At 41.2% G+C, this 14,156-nt stretch overlaps 1 protein-coding gene across 1 annotated transcript in view; it reads right to left on the bottom strand.

The window, feature by feature from the left end:
- Positions 1-3,283: 3,283 nt before the first annotated feature.
- IRS2 (insulin receptor substrate 2) overlaps positions 3,284-14,156 on the bottom strand; it is a gene marked incomplete at its 5' end in the record, with an annotated part of 48,107 nt that continues 37,234 nt past the window's right edge. The window contains 1 exon segment of the mRNA XM_014531930.1: positions 3,284-5,740.

Genomic DNA, 14,156 nt, shown 5'->3' with positions numbered 1-14,156 from the left:
TCAGCATCACTATTACATTTTTGATAATGCGAAATTATTTTATTCTACTTGTGCTTCATTAAAAATCCTCCTTTTCAAAATCACTGGAGATTGGAAGTATGAGCACTATGAATGGAGAGAACACATTTGAAGAATAATTGTATTTGGAAAGGGTTTTGATCACACATTGGTTTTCTACTGCCCTTGGAACTTCATCCCTTCTGTGTGTGTTCCCACTACCCAACTTCTGTTCAGTATCTAGCAGACTGGTGCTTCATGGGATACTGACTGCTTCTCAGCCCGGAGTGTGAATCCCTTTTAGTGTAAATCAGCCACAGTGCAGTCTCCTTTCCTGGGGACCAATGTCAGCATGGGCATGGGCCCAGTTCTGTTCAGTGGACTTAAGGCAGAGCTGGGTGAAGTGGGAGGGCTTTGGGCCTGTTTGCTTCGTTCCAAAAAGACACCCAAAGAAGCGGGATTGTCTTTATTGGATATTATTATTTGAGGATATGCTGTTTGGAGCTGTTGTAACTATCTTATAAACATGAGGGGACAGGTCAGAGAGATAAAAGCCAAGATCCTGAGGATGGCTGAGTGAGTAGAAAGATGAAAAGATCCTGGGCTCCTGATGATGTCATTTAGCTGTCTTGTGAATCTAAGCCCGAACTTCTCATTATGTAAGATGATAAAGTCCTTTATTGTTCAGTGGTTTGCCAAGTGTGGTCCCAGACCAGCAGTATCAGCATCATCACCTGGGAAATTGTTAGAAATGCAAATTCTTGGGTCCCTCCCAGACCAAGGGTAAAGAAAGGCTAGGAGTGGGCCCCAAGAGCTGGTCCAGAAAGCACGCCAGGGGATTCGCATAAGCCCCCAAATTTGAGAACCACTGGTTTAAAAGCCATTGAGTTGGGTTTCCTATTATTTGCAGCTAAACATATTCTAATAATTACAAGTACTTGTATTATATGTATCTTTTCTGGGAAACTCTATCAGTTAATTTGATGTGTTTGGGGTTTTTTTCATATTGAAGTCATTTGCACATTTAGAATGTTGTGGATGGGAAGATCTGGAGAAATGAGAACATGTATATTCTCTGATAAGAGTCCAGGGCTCAGATAGGCGGGTCAAGAGTTGAGGTAGGATTTTTAAGGTGAAAGGAATTTTGGAAAAAATTTTGAGCTTTTAGAGTTCCTAGGTAAATAGAGGAAACTCTGATATAGAAGGGGAGAAACAACTTCAAAAGTACACCTCCAAACAGAGGAGCCAGTGCCCAAAAGAGGGCAGAATTTTTCTACATGCAGTGGCAAAGGCTGTGAGAACTTGAGGGCTCAGGTGGATTCAAGAAAAGTAGTTTCAGCCCAACCGGTGTGGCTCCGTGGTTGAGCGATGACTTATGAACCAGGAGGTTGGTTGCTGTCCGATTCCTGGTCAGGGCACATGCCCGGGTTGAGGGCTTGATCCCCAGTGTGCGGCGTGCAGGAGGCAGCTGATCAATAATTCTCTCTCATCATTGATGTTTCTATCTCTCTCTTCCTCTCTGAAATCAACAATGTATATTTTTTAAAAAGAAAAGTAGCTTCAGCATGACATCAAGGAGGTGCCAAGGAAACCACCAAATTGCTACGTGGGGTCCTTTGGAGCTATGAGGTGAAAGCAGGCTCAAGAGACAAGAGCAGAAATGCAGGTAGAAAAGTCCAAATGTAACAGGAGAGCCTGGAGGGGTGTTCAGTGTTTTCAAACTGTCCACCACATGAGATTACAGAGTTCTATTATTTAGAGACCACTGTCCAAACAAGAATTGTAAACACATTTCACTTAGTTGTGTAAATCAGAGAAATGTGGAAGAGCCGCATGACTGGGGCGAAGATGAAGACACGGCATATTTTAAAAGAAGCAATTCTGCCTTTTGTCCTTCAACTGGTGGCATCTAAGAACTGCCGTATGTAATGCTGGCTTCACTCAAATACTAGTACACTTCGTCAACACAGGGTTAGATGTCCAAATGAATGAACAGTCTGCCCAAGGCCACCTGGAAACTTGCTCTTGCTAAGTGACATTAAACCTGGGTCTATGGCTTCAAGAGGGACTAACTATGGTCTGCAGATCAGCTCAATGATATTGGACTCTTGAGTCTAATGACAGCACCACGAGAATATGACAGCACCAAAAAGCCATCTGCACCTTCCAAGCTGACTACTAAAACCATCAATGGGTCAGAATCCAACTTCCTACATCAATGTGATGCAATCTTTATCTTTCATCTTGTTATAACACTTAGCTTCCTCCTAAAAGTTTATGAATTGGTTTTGAGTATTTCCAGACCTCTGGCCCTTTGAAACAACTCTTCACTTTTTTATTTGTCATTGGCTCTTCTGGGAAAACACATTTGCCAATTCCGGCTTGAAAAGACTCCCCTGGAGTGACATCTACCATTTACCCTCTTGTCATTACACTTCAGGGATATCTAACCTTGCAGATCATGCCTCCTTCTTTGCCAAACAGGAACCCTCAGAACAATCCATCATGGCACAATAGGTCACATTGTCCCCTGCAAGTTCCTAAGCACCACATGGTGCATGCCAGTCATGTGAATTAAGAGCCATTATTTTAAAATCATCTTCTAAATTCCTCTGCTTTTTATTTGTTCAAAAGAGATGGCACCCATGTTACTGCACTGCTATAATTTTAGGGTAAAAATGTATAGAAATATTTCTGACAAGGAGGAAGCATTGTCCTTGGTAAAAATCAAGTTATGTTTATATTTTCTGCCTAAATTGCACCTCATGGCTCTGTCTTTACTTCTACGTGTTCTCCATGTACGTACGCATGCGTTTAATCCTGTGTGCATCTCTGGGAGGCTGCATGGCAGAGTGCACAGGTGCACAGATTCTGGGACTGCAGTTCTGGGTTTGACCCCTGGTTCTGCTGTTCATGAGCTATGTGTCCTCCAACAACTCATTTAACCTCTTTGTGCCTCAGTCTCTTCATCTATAAGATGGGGTGATTCTTAATACCTGAGGTTTTGAGCTATAAAGAATTTAATATTTATATAGCATTTAGAACAGCATCCAGCATCTTGCAAGGATTCTGTTTTGTAAAGTCTTTTTTTTGTTTACTTAACACATTTTCTTTTCAAAAATTTTGTGATTTGGGGATTTTCTGGTTCCCAGAACATATTAACATTGAGAGGCATCAAATGTTTTTGTAGGAGCCAAGTGTTTACTGTTTACTCCAAAACACCAGGAGTGGCTTCATGTTAAATCCAGAATCCACCTTGAAAAAAATATCCTCAAGGCTTTATTCATTTCATAAATAATGTATTTTATTTTATTGCATATGGCTATTAAGGAGAGCATCCATGATCAATACAGACTAAATACAATGCACTATTCTAGTTCCATTTATTCTTGTCTCCAGCAGCATCACATTGACCCTTATATACAGCGTGTACAGTGGAAGACAGAGCAAGATTAGTTAAGTCTTTTGTCATATCACAATAGCAAGAAATATATTTAACATCTTGATATTCAGAAACAATACGTACCCAAAAAAGAAAACACTGTTTAATAACTGTTAAAGTTTATATAGCAAAAAATATTTTAAATTTAAGGTAAGTCAGGCAAAATGTACAAAGACCCCAATATACATTGTGAAGTTTTAGCAAACATAACATTTATACATTTTGGTTCCATTCTGTAAACTAAATTAAAACTGTAAATATTGCATATGCCTTTTTTGAAATGTACAGGATAGAGGAACATTTAGCATATTACCGACTTTTCATTTGCTAGTTTGAAGTTGCAGTATGAACATGAACCATTGGTATAGAGGCATGACTACTCTAAGTATAGAGAGCTACTTAAATACCGTCATACACTGTATTCAGCAGGGCCCATATTCAGTCCTACGTACCTGGGGGAGTCACATAGCAAATACCGCCCGAGTCCTAGTCCCAAGACTAAATCAACACTTTAGGACATTTTATACATTTTTATAAAGTATGTCTATTATACACTGAAATTGACCTTCAAACTAACGTCGTACGCTCTATGCACTGCTGTGATGTGTAATTTTAGAAAAGTAAAACTTTTAAAAAACGTCCAGGGGGATCACTTTACATTCAACTTTGTCTTGCAATACAATCCTCTGTTCTAAGAGTTCAGCATGGAAGCAGGAAGACGTTTGCATTGCCATTAAATATATTCTTAAGACATTGAATTTTTTGGTCTTCCTCTAAAAAAGCCTCATTTTTAGTAATGCATTATTCTATAGCGATATATATCTATATATTTATATATAATTTTTTCTCCAAAAAAAAAACAGAAAAAAAAACAAGTTCACACCTCCAATGAACTAGTGTAACCTCTTCAGGACTATCAGAGAAGATAGGCACTGGGGATGCACCCATGGGAGAAAAAGGTCTGGAGCCCTCCATCACGTGTCAAGGGAGCAGCGAGATGACATGACGTTCTGCTGGTCAAGGGCAGCAGTTTTAGGTGACACCTGTGAGAATCGACACAACACTGGTATTTTCAGAACACTGAAAACGTAAGCGTAGTCTTGTCAGGAGTTTTCCAACACGTGACATGTACTGTGAGATTGTTTTCCTTCTTTTTTCTTTTTCCATTAACAATGCAGGGCTGGAAATGCCTCTTTTATCAGTTTCTTTCCTCCACCCCCCTCCCGTGTTTTGTTGTACTTTTGTTCAGGGAAGCCTCGTTGGCCCACACCATAGCATTATAGTTAAGATAATAAATACATTTTTAAAAACTCTGCTAAACCGGTGACCACCCTTGAATTGCTGGCATGCCTAGGTGAGTTTTTGGTTAAAGAAATGCAAGCTCAAGATTAAGGACAGCAGAGACCTTTGAGCTTGTAAATAGGATCAAAGGCTTTCGCAATTTGAAGTACCTACATAAACATCTACATAGAGAAGATTAAACAACTCTGTTAAAAAGAGATATTCAGCCCCTGCCCCAACACCTCCCCTCCCACCCCCAATACCCAATACAGTTGATGATTTCCAAAAGTAGGCTGCTTTAGTTACATATAATTATTATTTATTAATCCATCTTCAACGTCCAATCACAAATTTCATTCCCATAGAGAAACGTCAGCCCCACACTGGGCTCTGTCTGTGAGTAAACACGCAGGAACCTGGATTGGAGTCCAACAAGCAGCTGTGTACTGGGACCAGTTGAATAAGGCTGATGACCACACTGGCGCCACATTCAGCAGAGATACACGGAGGTCCTGCCGGCCCCCAACCCCGCAAATCCGGCTTCACCTGGAACTGAGGTAGGACTGTGGTAGTTTTGAGTGTATGCCAGTAAATACCAGATTTTACCACTTTAATGGGTATCGGTAGAATCTCCTAGCATGCCGAGGGACAAATTGGCTTTGCCAAAATGAACGTAAGAAGAAATTAAGACACTGGCCACAACTTAAAAGGCCAATGAAAACATCCCATCTTCTTGAGAATTACTTCTTCGGCAAATTGTGTTAAAACAACGAAACACAACACAACACAAACAGCACAAGGATGAATGCCCCCTATGGGAGCCAGTGAGGGAGGCGGCCGTTCTTGCCTTGTTGGTTTCATGTCTAGTACAGCCGCAGATGTTTAAAACAAAGTAATTGCTCAGATCCAAAAGAACAACTGTAAGCAGCTTCAAATGTTTATAAAATGCTGAGCCTCTTCTTTTCCATGTGATTCTCTGATGTGTGATGTTGTGGTAATGAAGCCAGGCAGGTCTTCACTCTGAAAAAGACAAGAAGTCAGTCAGTAGTGATTGTCAGGAGAACATGATGATCCTGAGTGAGAGAAAAACCCTTCTTAACCTGCCTTTCTAATCTGTGACTTTCATAAAATGATGCACTTTGGGAAGCAAACATTTATTCAATCCCCTCTTCCAGAAACAAGTTTGATGGGTACAGTCCTATTCGGTTTCCCTGGAGGCAGAACTACTAGGTTTAGAGTGAGTTGTGAGGTCCAGAGTGAAGCTCACATTTTCAATTGAAGAAAACTATTCACACGTGCTGTTGTGAGTCATTCCATTGAATGAGACATAGAGGCATAACTCTACCCTTTAAAGAGAGGGGCTGTGTGACCTGGCAAGGGCCCCTCTAACTGCCCCTCTCGATTCTTTGAGGGGGAAAACCCACTGCCCTCCTGACAGGGCTGCTGAGAAGACGAGAAAACACGGCACACGTTAAAGTACATTGTAAACTACACCGACTGCCCACAATGTGTATTATAGTAAGAAAGAGGGAGAAGTAATGAGTCCTGCTCTCAGGAATTTGGATCATCTACCCTATTCCTAAAACAACCCAAGATTTCAAAAGCTCCTGCAATGATGCACTTGTTACATACTCTTCATCTACCCAAGTCTCCATGTTCCAGGTTAATTTACTTCCTTGCTGAGCGTGGAGGGGGCATGGCACTGAACCCCAACCAGCCATCGTTGCTACTGCCCTTCCAGACTAAAGACTTTAACCTTTTTCCAACATTTACAGCATATTCTTACCGGACTTGTTCCTTCTTTAAGGGACAGACTCTGACATTTCATAGCATAGTACCTTTTCAAAAAAGCTTCTAGGCTCTTCAATAAACATGCCAAGTTGTTCATCTCCCCGCTCTCCATAACTCCATACTAGATTACTTGTGAGCACTGCTCGTCACACCCTGCCCTAAGCAGGTCTTGTTCTTCCTTGCAGTTGTATTTCCATAACCTGCATTTCTGATCATTTAGAATTCTGATCCTAGACACCCACCACCCTCTCTGGTTTACTTCTTTGTAAATCTCGTTCTCCTCTGTTCACCTTGAGTTCAGAGGACCGATCCCAGCAAGAGAGAAATTTCCAGTGTGTCCCACAACGGGGAGTGAGTGTGTGAAACCTCCCGGGCTCTGCACGCCAGGCAGGCAGTCCCCTGGTACAAACTGACAGCACCGACTGCATCGTGGGGCCAGAAAAACAAAAGCCTGCACAGACTGGGTGCTGTCAACCTGCAAAGGAAATACTGGTTCTTTTCATGACTGTTTTTAAAATGTCCCTGCAAGGAGGCAGTGCTAAGTGTGTCTTATTATTTTTAAAAAGCGTCACTTAAGTCCTTCAAAAAATATAATAGGCAAACTGTTCTATGAACGAAACCTAACGGAAAATAGGACCCAAACTGTCCTTCGAAGGAAAGATGTGTCCTCCAGCTATTTCACTCATTATTATTGTGACTTCCGGGCCTAAGAGAGGCTGCACTGAGAATATGAACATTTTAAGGTTCGCACACCTTAAAAGCAGGCACTTGCTAAAATGTACCTGAATTTGCCTCTCACTCTAAAATGACTGCATTTTGTCACTCAAGCCGTGATTGTGAGACGAATCCACCGACCACCCCAGAGTAGTAAATCCAGACCCCACGGATCCACTTAACGAAAAATTTCTATTCACAGTTTATTTTTACACTAATGATTCGCTAACTGTGGCTAAACTGTCTCCTGTTAACTCCATACCCATTTCTCGAAAACAGCTAAACAAGTTCTTTATTTTCCCCAATTTAAAACACATAATCATATAAATGGGGGGTTCATGATTGCTGGAAATTTACTTTCCATTCTCATCTACAAAGTCAGAGGGCCATGGCCACTGTCACTCCGTTTTCAAGGATGCTTTGTTGCTATGAAACAAGTCCTATCACTAGATGTCCGTGAGCTCTCATCAATTTGAACACATACTTTTATTTTCTGAAGTACGATACAATTATCATGACCTTAATTTCTCTGCATTACCATTATGAAAGAAAAGAGTTGATAATGGCAAGGAAATCATTCATTCATGCTTTTATTCATAAAATAACCTTTACAAAAAAATTCTAGTTTGGCGCAGGGCCTCTCTAAGGCACATGGGATATGCATGAGTGAGAGAGTTCCTATCAGAACGGGAGTCCCACGGCAGCCCTTCTCTTGGGAGGGAGTGAAAGCAGGCCTTTGAAACATGTGCAGCACTCTAGAAATGCCTAGACTGTAGAGGATTGCCAGGCTGCGGTTACCAGCAAAGGAGAAAGCTATTCCAAAAGCACAGCAGAAGCGAGGGCTGTCAGCAACCCAGTGATGCAATTTAATGTTGGGACAGTAAGGAACCCAATTTCCCAGGAGGACGAGCTGCACTAGGCCTCTCTAAGGAAAGGAAGGGGCAGGGAGAGCCACTGATGACTGAGGTGCAGGCACACGCGTGCGTGTACTGTCGCAGGAGGAGGAATCTGTTCATGGCACCTGAGACAGGAGCGAGCAGGCTCAGGCCAGGGGGGCCAGAAGGAGGACGGCCACCAGCTCAGAGGCAGTTGCTTGGACATGAGGTGTGCAGTGCTTCAAAGACATTTTTGAATATAGAGATGTGCACTAGAGCAAAGACAACATGGATGCAACCTGTCTCCTCTTAGGATACACAACAACTGCTTTCCCTGGACGCCTCCTATCACTGCAAAGGGAGAGAACTGAGACTGGTGGGTCTCCTCATGGCTCATGGAACCTCAGTCCATGCCACCCAGCAGCCTCCACTGAAACATCTGTGGCTTACCACCAACACCCTGGACATCCTCCCCCACAGGAAGTACCTACAGCAAACATAAATAGAGCTAGCCATCAAAGGCAATCCTTGCTGAGATATAAAAGAAGAAAAGGCTGTGGATACCTCCAAATCGGAGTGAGATGACTATTACTTGCTGAGCAAAAGGATTCTGACAAAATCTATGGAAGGTAAATACAAAGAATGCACAGAGGAAAAAGGGGTCTGTTTTAGAAACCTAACTACAACTCGTTAATGTTATGGAAAGAAAGCCGGAGATAGAAGATAAGTGCCTCAACTGAGATCTAAAACCCCCCTTTCCAATATGGGTGGGATGTAAATCTCTGGTGCACATGCCAGCAAGGGCTCTGCCCTAGGACCACAGGAGGGAATCAGCCAAAGGAAAAGGTGGCATGGGAACTCCTCAGGAAAGATGCCAGGGCTAAAAGCATTAGCATCAAACCAGGTCTGGAGGCCACCTGGAAACCCTTCTTGAGGGTCACTCCCCCACCCACAGGAAGAAGGGGAGAGAGGCAGGAGCTGGAACCTAGGAATGTGAGCACACTTTCGGTCTTTTTATTTAAAGTAAGTTCAGTTATCCCTCCCCTTGCAAATTAATCTGGTTCTTCCAGACAAGGAAATAAAATGTCTCCTAACACTACTACTATCCTGATAAATTCAACTTCCATGGAGGGCTTCCTAATGATGAGATTCAGCAAAATTTTATTTATTTGATTATCTATATTAATTCTAGTAGAAGCAAAGAACAAATGATTAATTTTAGGATCACTGCACACTGAATATTCATTAAGAGGGGAGACATTCTTTGAACACATTAGGTGCAGCAGCAAAACAAAAGAGAATATAGCAAGAAGCATGTGTTGGTCATGAATGCAATTACCGAACAACCTGCACCGATTCTGCTCCTAGAGGCAATGCAGCTAAAAATAAACTTATTGATACTCATTGAATCTGTCATATAATTACACACTGTACTATTCTGCAGCTTAGACATTGCTCTGTCCAGAATCCCATTCAAAGGAGCATTGATCTAGAGTTACTTGATTTAAAACACAACTTTCAGCAAAAAGATTAAAGTTGTTTCATATGACAGGTCATGCAGGCTAGCTAGTCCCCATATTTTGTTTTTCTGCTCTGTCACATATGACAAATGATGTTCATATGAGTACAGTCCCAGGTTCCAGTTAATTCCCTGGAGACTACTAATAACTCCACCCCATTTCTAAAATATGGAAGAGCAATCAGAATGCAAATGACAAGAGTAAAGGTGGGGCCCGGTAAAGACCAAACCTTCAATCTGCTCTATTTTACAAGATAGATAGATAGATAGATAGATAGATAGATAGATAGACAGACAGACAGACAGACAACTGAAAAACTTTGCCATTAAAACAAGTGGGAAAGCTCCCTTTCCCTAGGTGGGACAAATGTTAAAGTACTAACATTCCACGCCACCTGTCTGCTGGGCTCCATGATTCCAGTCACATTAGTGGAACATACAGTGAAACATCAGGTCTAGAATGTAGAGCTCTATGGAAGGCTCCATATATAGCTCCATGATACAACTCCATGTAAGGCTCCTCAACACCTCCATGGAGGGCTCCATACACAGCTCCATGGAGGGCTCCATACACAGCTCCATGGAGGGCTCCATACACAGCTCCATGGAGGGCTCCATATACAGCTCCATGGAGGGCTCCATACACAGTTCTATGTAGGGCTCCATATACAGCTCCGTGTAGGGCTCCACATATAGTCCCATGTAAGGCTCCATGTAGGCCCATATGAAGCTAAGTGCAGAGTTTCATGTGCAGCCCATGTAGACAGTCCCATGGAGGGCTCCACGGCACTGCTGCAGGGAACAGGGCCTCACTGGCCTCACAGTAAGCAACACTGGACCAGATAGAGTACAAATCCATTTAGTAGGGAACATTTTCAGGCATATCCGAATTAAGAGTTCTACAGACATGATTTGCATGACAAAATGAAAAAATATACTTAAAATAAAAATTTATATTTTGGTAGCAACTATGATTAAGAAATGAACTCTCTGGTGAGCCCACACCTGTCCTTCAGGCCCATTCAGACCTTTTGTGTAAAACATAGAATTATGGAGGGAAAAATAAACTTTTTCTAGGAATGAGAAATTCCTAGAAAAATAAACCTGATAGTTCAGTATCTCCATACTTTACTGAAAGCAAAACACTCTTAGAATATACAAGCAAAAAAAAAAAAAAGTTAAGGTTGGGTGTGATAACGAACAAGCCTGAGATTCTAAGAAAAACGGTTACTAGAACTTTTCTTTTAAATTGGAAAAAAAATCACTTAAAAGGAAAATATGGAAGAACAAGTTTCCCTGGATAAATTGGGGTAGTAAATTATTTTACTAACCCTACTTGTGAAAGAGTTAAAATGTTACATGAGCTCATCACTTCCACTGACAAAACCATTTCATTCTGAATGCTTGTTATTAAAGAAATTTCCTAGCATCAAGTTGTAACTTGATGTTAATGACACAATATGAAACAGGATGAGACAATGAGAAAATCTAGTTTTCATATAAGGCTTGGGTTAATAAAAGGTATCTCTCCTTTTTTAGCTCCCGTTTAATCCTTCACATAAGACTTTGTCTTAATCCCCAATGACTAGAGTAACCAGGCCTCCTGGACTGTTAGCTACACACTTCCAATGTCCTCCACATAGTCAAGCTTTCACCCACAGCCACTGTATTAATTTTATATTGCATAGCTTCAGCCAACTTTATATCAGAATACCTAAGTATTCGTTTCTTTTCTGTACTTCTTATTAAAAGGACTGATGTGTGCATCCTATAAGCTACTCTTCTATGGCAAGGTTTTCCCACCACACCGGCGGCAGCAGTGTCCAACGTCATAGGAGAAATATTGTTATTTTTCAGCACAAACGCCCAAGAGGCAACAATGCCTCTAATTGCCAGTGGACCCTTCTGTTCAATTATAAAATGTTAGACCTTTCTAGGTAAAATCCAGGTGAGGGAGCATCAGTGATTTGCCCAAAACCTCACAGCTGGTCAGCAGGGAGGAGAGTCCTTAACTTCTCCCAGAACTTTCCTCACTACTCCGTTTGGGGCCATCAATACCAATTTCTGAAAATGATGAAAAGGGAGTGAGGCTGAGGAGGAGGCCTGGAATTTTCACTTGGGGACCCAGAGTTTAGACATTTACACAGTACCATGAGCTCTTTACACAACTCTTCCCAGTGATACAAAACACTGCACAGACAATGAATCTCTGCTCTGTGCAACTGTCTCCCCTGCTAGGCGAAGAGTTGGACCATGCCTGTACCCAGCATCTGGCACAGTACTTGTTTGGTCCTTACAAAGCTTTGTTGAATTAAATTGAAACAAAAACCCATGTGGTTTATGCCATTTCTCATAGGCAGAAAGGCTAAACATTTTTTTTTTAAGGAGAACAAAACTTTAGAACTGTCTGAGGCCCAAGAGAAAAGACCTTAAAAGAATGAGAGTGGCATTCTAAGACAGAGGTCAGCGAAGTATGGCCAAATCTGGCCTGTTGCCTGTTTCTGCAAATAAAGTTTTATTGGAACACAGCCACACTCATTCATCTGCATTATGACTGCTTTCACACTTTAATAGCAGAGTTGAGTATTTGTTACAGAGACTGCATACCCCACGACACAAGGAAGACAATGAGGAGAAAGAAGGACTAATTTGTCAAAATAATACTGTATATTTCCATCTGTATATTACACCTGGGAACTAACTGATACTCCCTTTGAAAATTATCTGCAAGCTTACATACTTTAGAAATGCAATACTATCTACTAAAAACCATGCTATCCGATTACAGACGCTGCTGAAAATAAGGAAGCAAGTTATGAAACCATTTATGAAGCTGGCACCCTTTTGGAATTAATTTTCCTTACCTATGGTTCTTCTATGTGGTTTCTCATGCATAGCACAAAAATACCGAATAACTCTGATTATTACTAAATATATCCCACACTACCACTCTCTCAACTTTAACAGAGGTAAAGTTATACACATCAGATCTGCGATGCAAAAGGGCCAAATCTTTTCTCTTCCTTAGGTCACTGGAAAATGTGAATATAAGCATTATGTTTCTGCCCTACAAAATGATAAGAATATTTGGACTAAATGATAACTTGCCTAAAAGTTGCAAATAGCCTATGTACGGTGTAATTCTTTCCTCAAATTTAACACATTATAGTTATGATTTTATACTGATGTAAAAAATGTGTATTTTATTTACACTATAAAAATGTTTATATTGCTTATATCTGAAGTTCTCAAACCTAAATGCTTTTCCTATGAAATTAGGTAATATAGAATAACAATATATTCAAACTATATCCATCCCCATTAGCTTGTTGTTACAAATGAACCTTTCTTTCAAATGTTTAAATATTTAAGAGTGGCTACTACATTTTTTGCTTTTTTTAATTTCATGATTAACTTCTTTTTTTGTTTTTACCATTGAAATTGAAATAAGCATTTTCTGAAGCCTGAAATTATGCCCAATGCAGCTCAAATACCTTCTATAATATCACTAAATGTGACAAACTTACGAGACACCTAAATAGGTATACCCTTGGGATTCTAAAATATAATGTTTTTCATATTTAACAAAAATGCAGTACTTTGAAAATGTATTAAAAATAGGTATACTGAAGTGCTTGTCTTTCACTACAGGGAAAAAAAAGATTAAAGAAAAAAGGGAAAAACTGTGTGATCCACGGCCTCCCCTTTTCCCCACCCCACTAGGCCACTGAGAGGGCCTATCCTCCCTCTAGATCAGTGGTTCTCAACCTGTGGGTCGCGACCCCTTTGGGGGGCAAAAACCCTTTCACAGGGGTCGCCTAAGTACATCCTGCATATCAGATATTTACATTACGATTCATAACAGTAGCAAAATTACAGTTATGAAGTAGCAACGAAAATAATTTTATGGTTGGGGGTCACCACAACATGAGGAACTGTATTCAAGGGTCGCGGCATTAGGAAGGTTGAGAACCACTGCTCTAGATACTGAGCTCCCACTGGGCACAAATGTAGTGGCCTCAGCAGCGTCTGCTTCTAAACTGTAGGTAAATTCCTCCCAGACTATGGTGTGTAACATCTGCATAACACAGGATGTCAGCTTTGCCTCTTGGGAGGAAAACTGTATCTAATTTAACAGCCCTTGTGAAAATGGGCACTCTTTCAGATCTACCAGTAAGGTCAAGGCTGAAGGTCAAACTCTGCTCAGGAATTGAAGTGCATAGTCTCTTTACCCGGCACAGGTCAGAGTACTCATTCCATCATCAGTCACCACAAAAGCATTCCTGGGAACTTAGGAATGACTCAGGGCAAGCTGTTCCCACACCTTAAAACCACATGCCAGTCCCATGGCTCAAGCAGACGAGGGTGTGGAAAGCCACTGGCCCCACCAGACTTAGGGTCCTGGGGCCCAGGACCCACCACACCAGCCTGTTAATAGGGACATTATCCTCCTGCCCTGAATTTTTCACTGGGTCATTGTGAAACTACCAAATGAAATTCTACGTATACAATTTATAAATAACACAAATACATACAT

The sequence above is a fragment of the Myotis brandtii genome, unplaced genomic scaffold (assembly GCF_000412655.1).
Source record: "Myotis brandtii unplaced genomic scaffold, ASM41265v1 scaffold83, whole genome shotgun sequence".
In the NCBI taxonomy this organism is placed as follows: Eukaryota; Metazoa; Chordata; class Mammalia; order Chiroptera; family Vespertilionidae; genus Myotis; species Myotis brandtii.
Note: the sequence above shows the minus strand (reverse complement) of the source record. Positions and strands in the feature narration are given on the sequence as shown.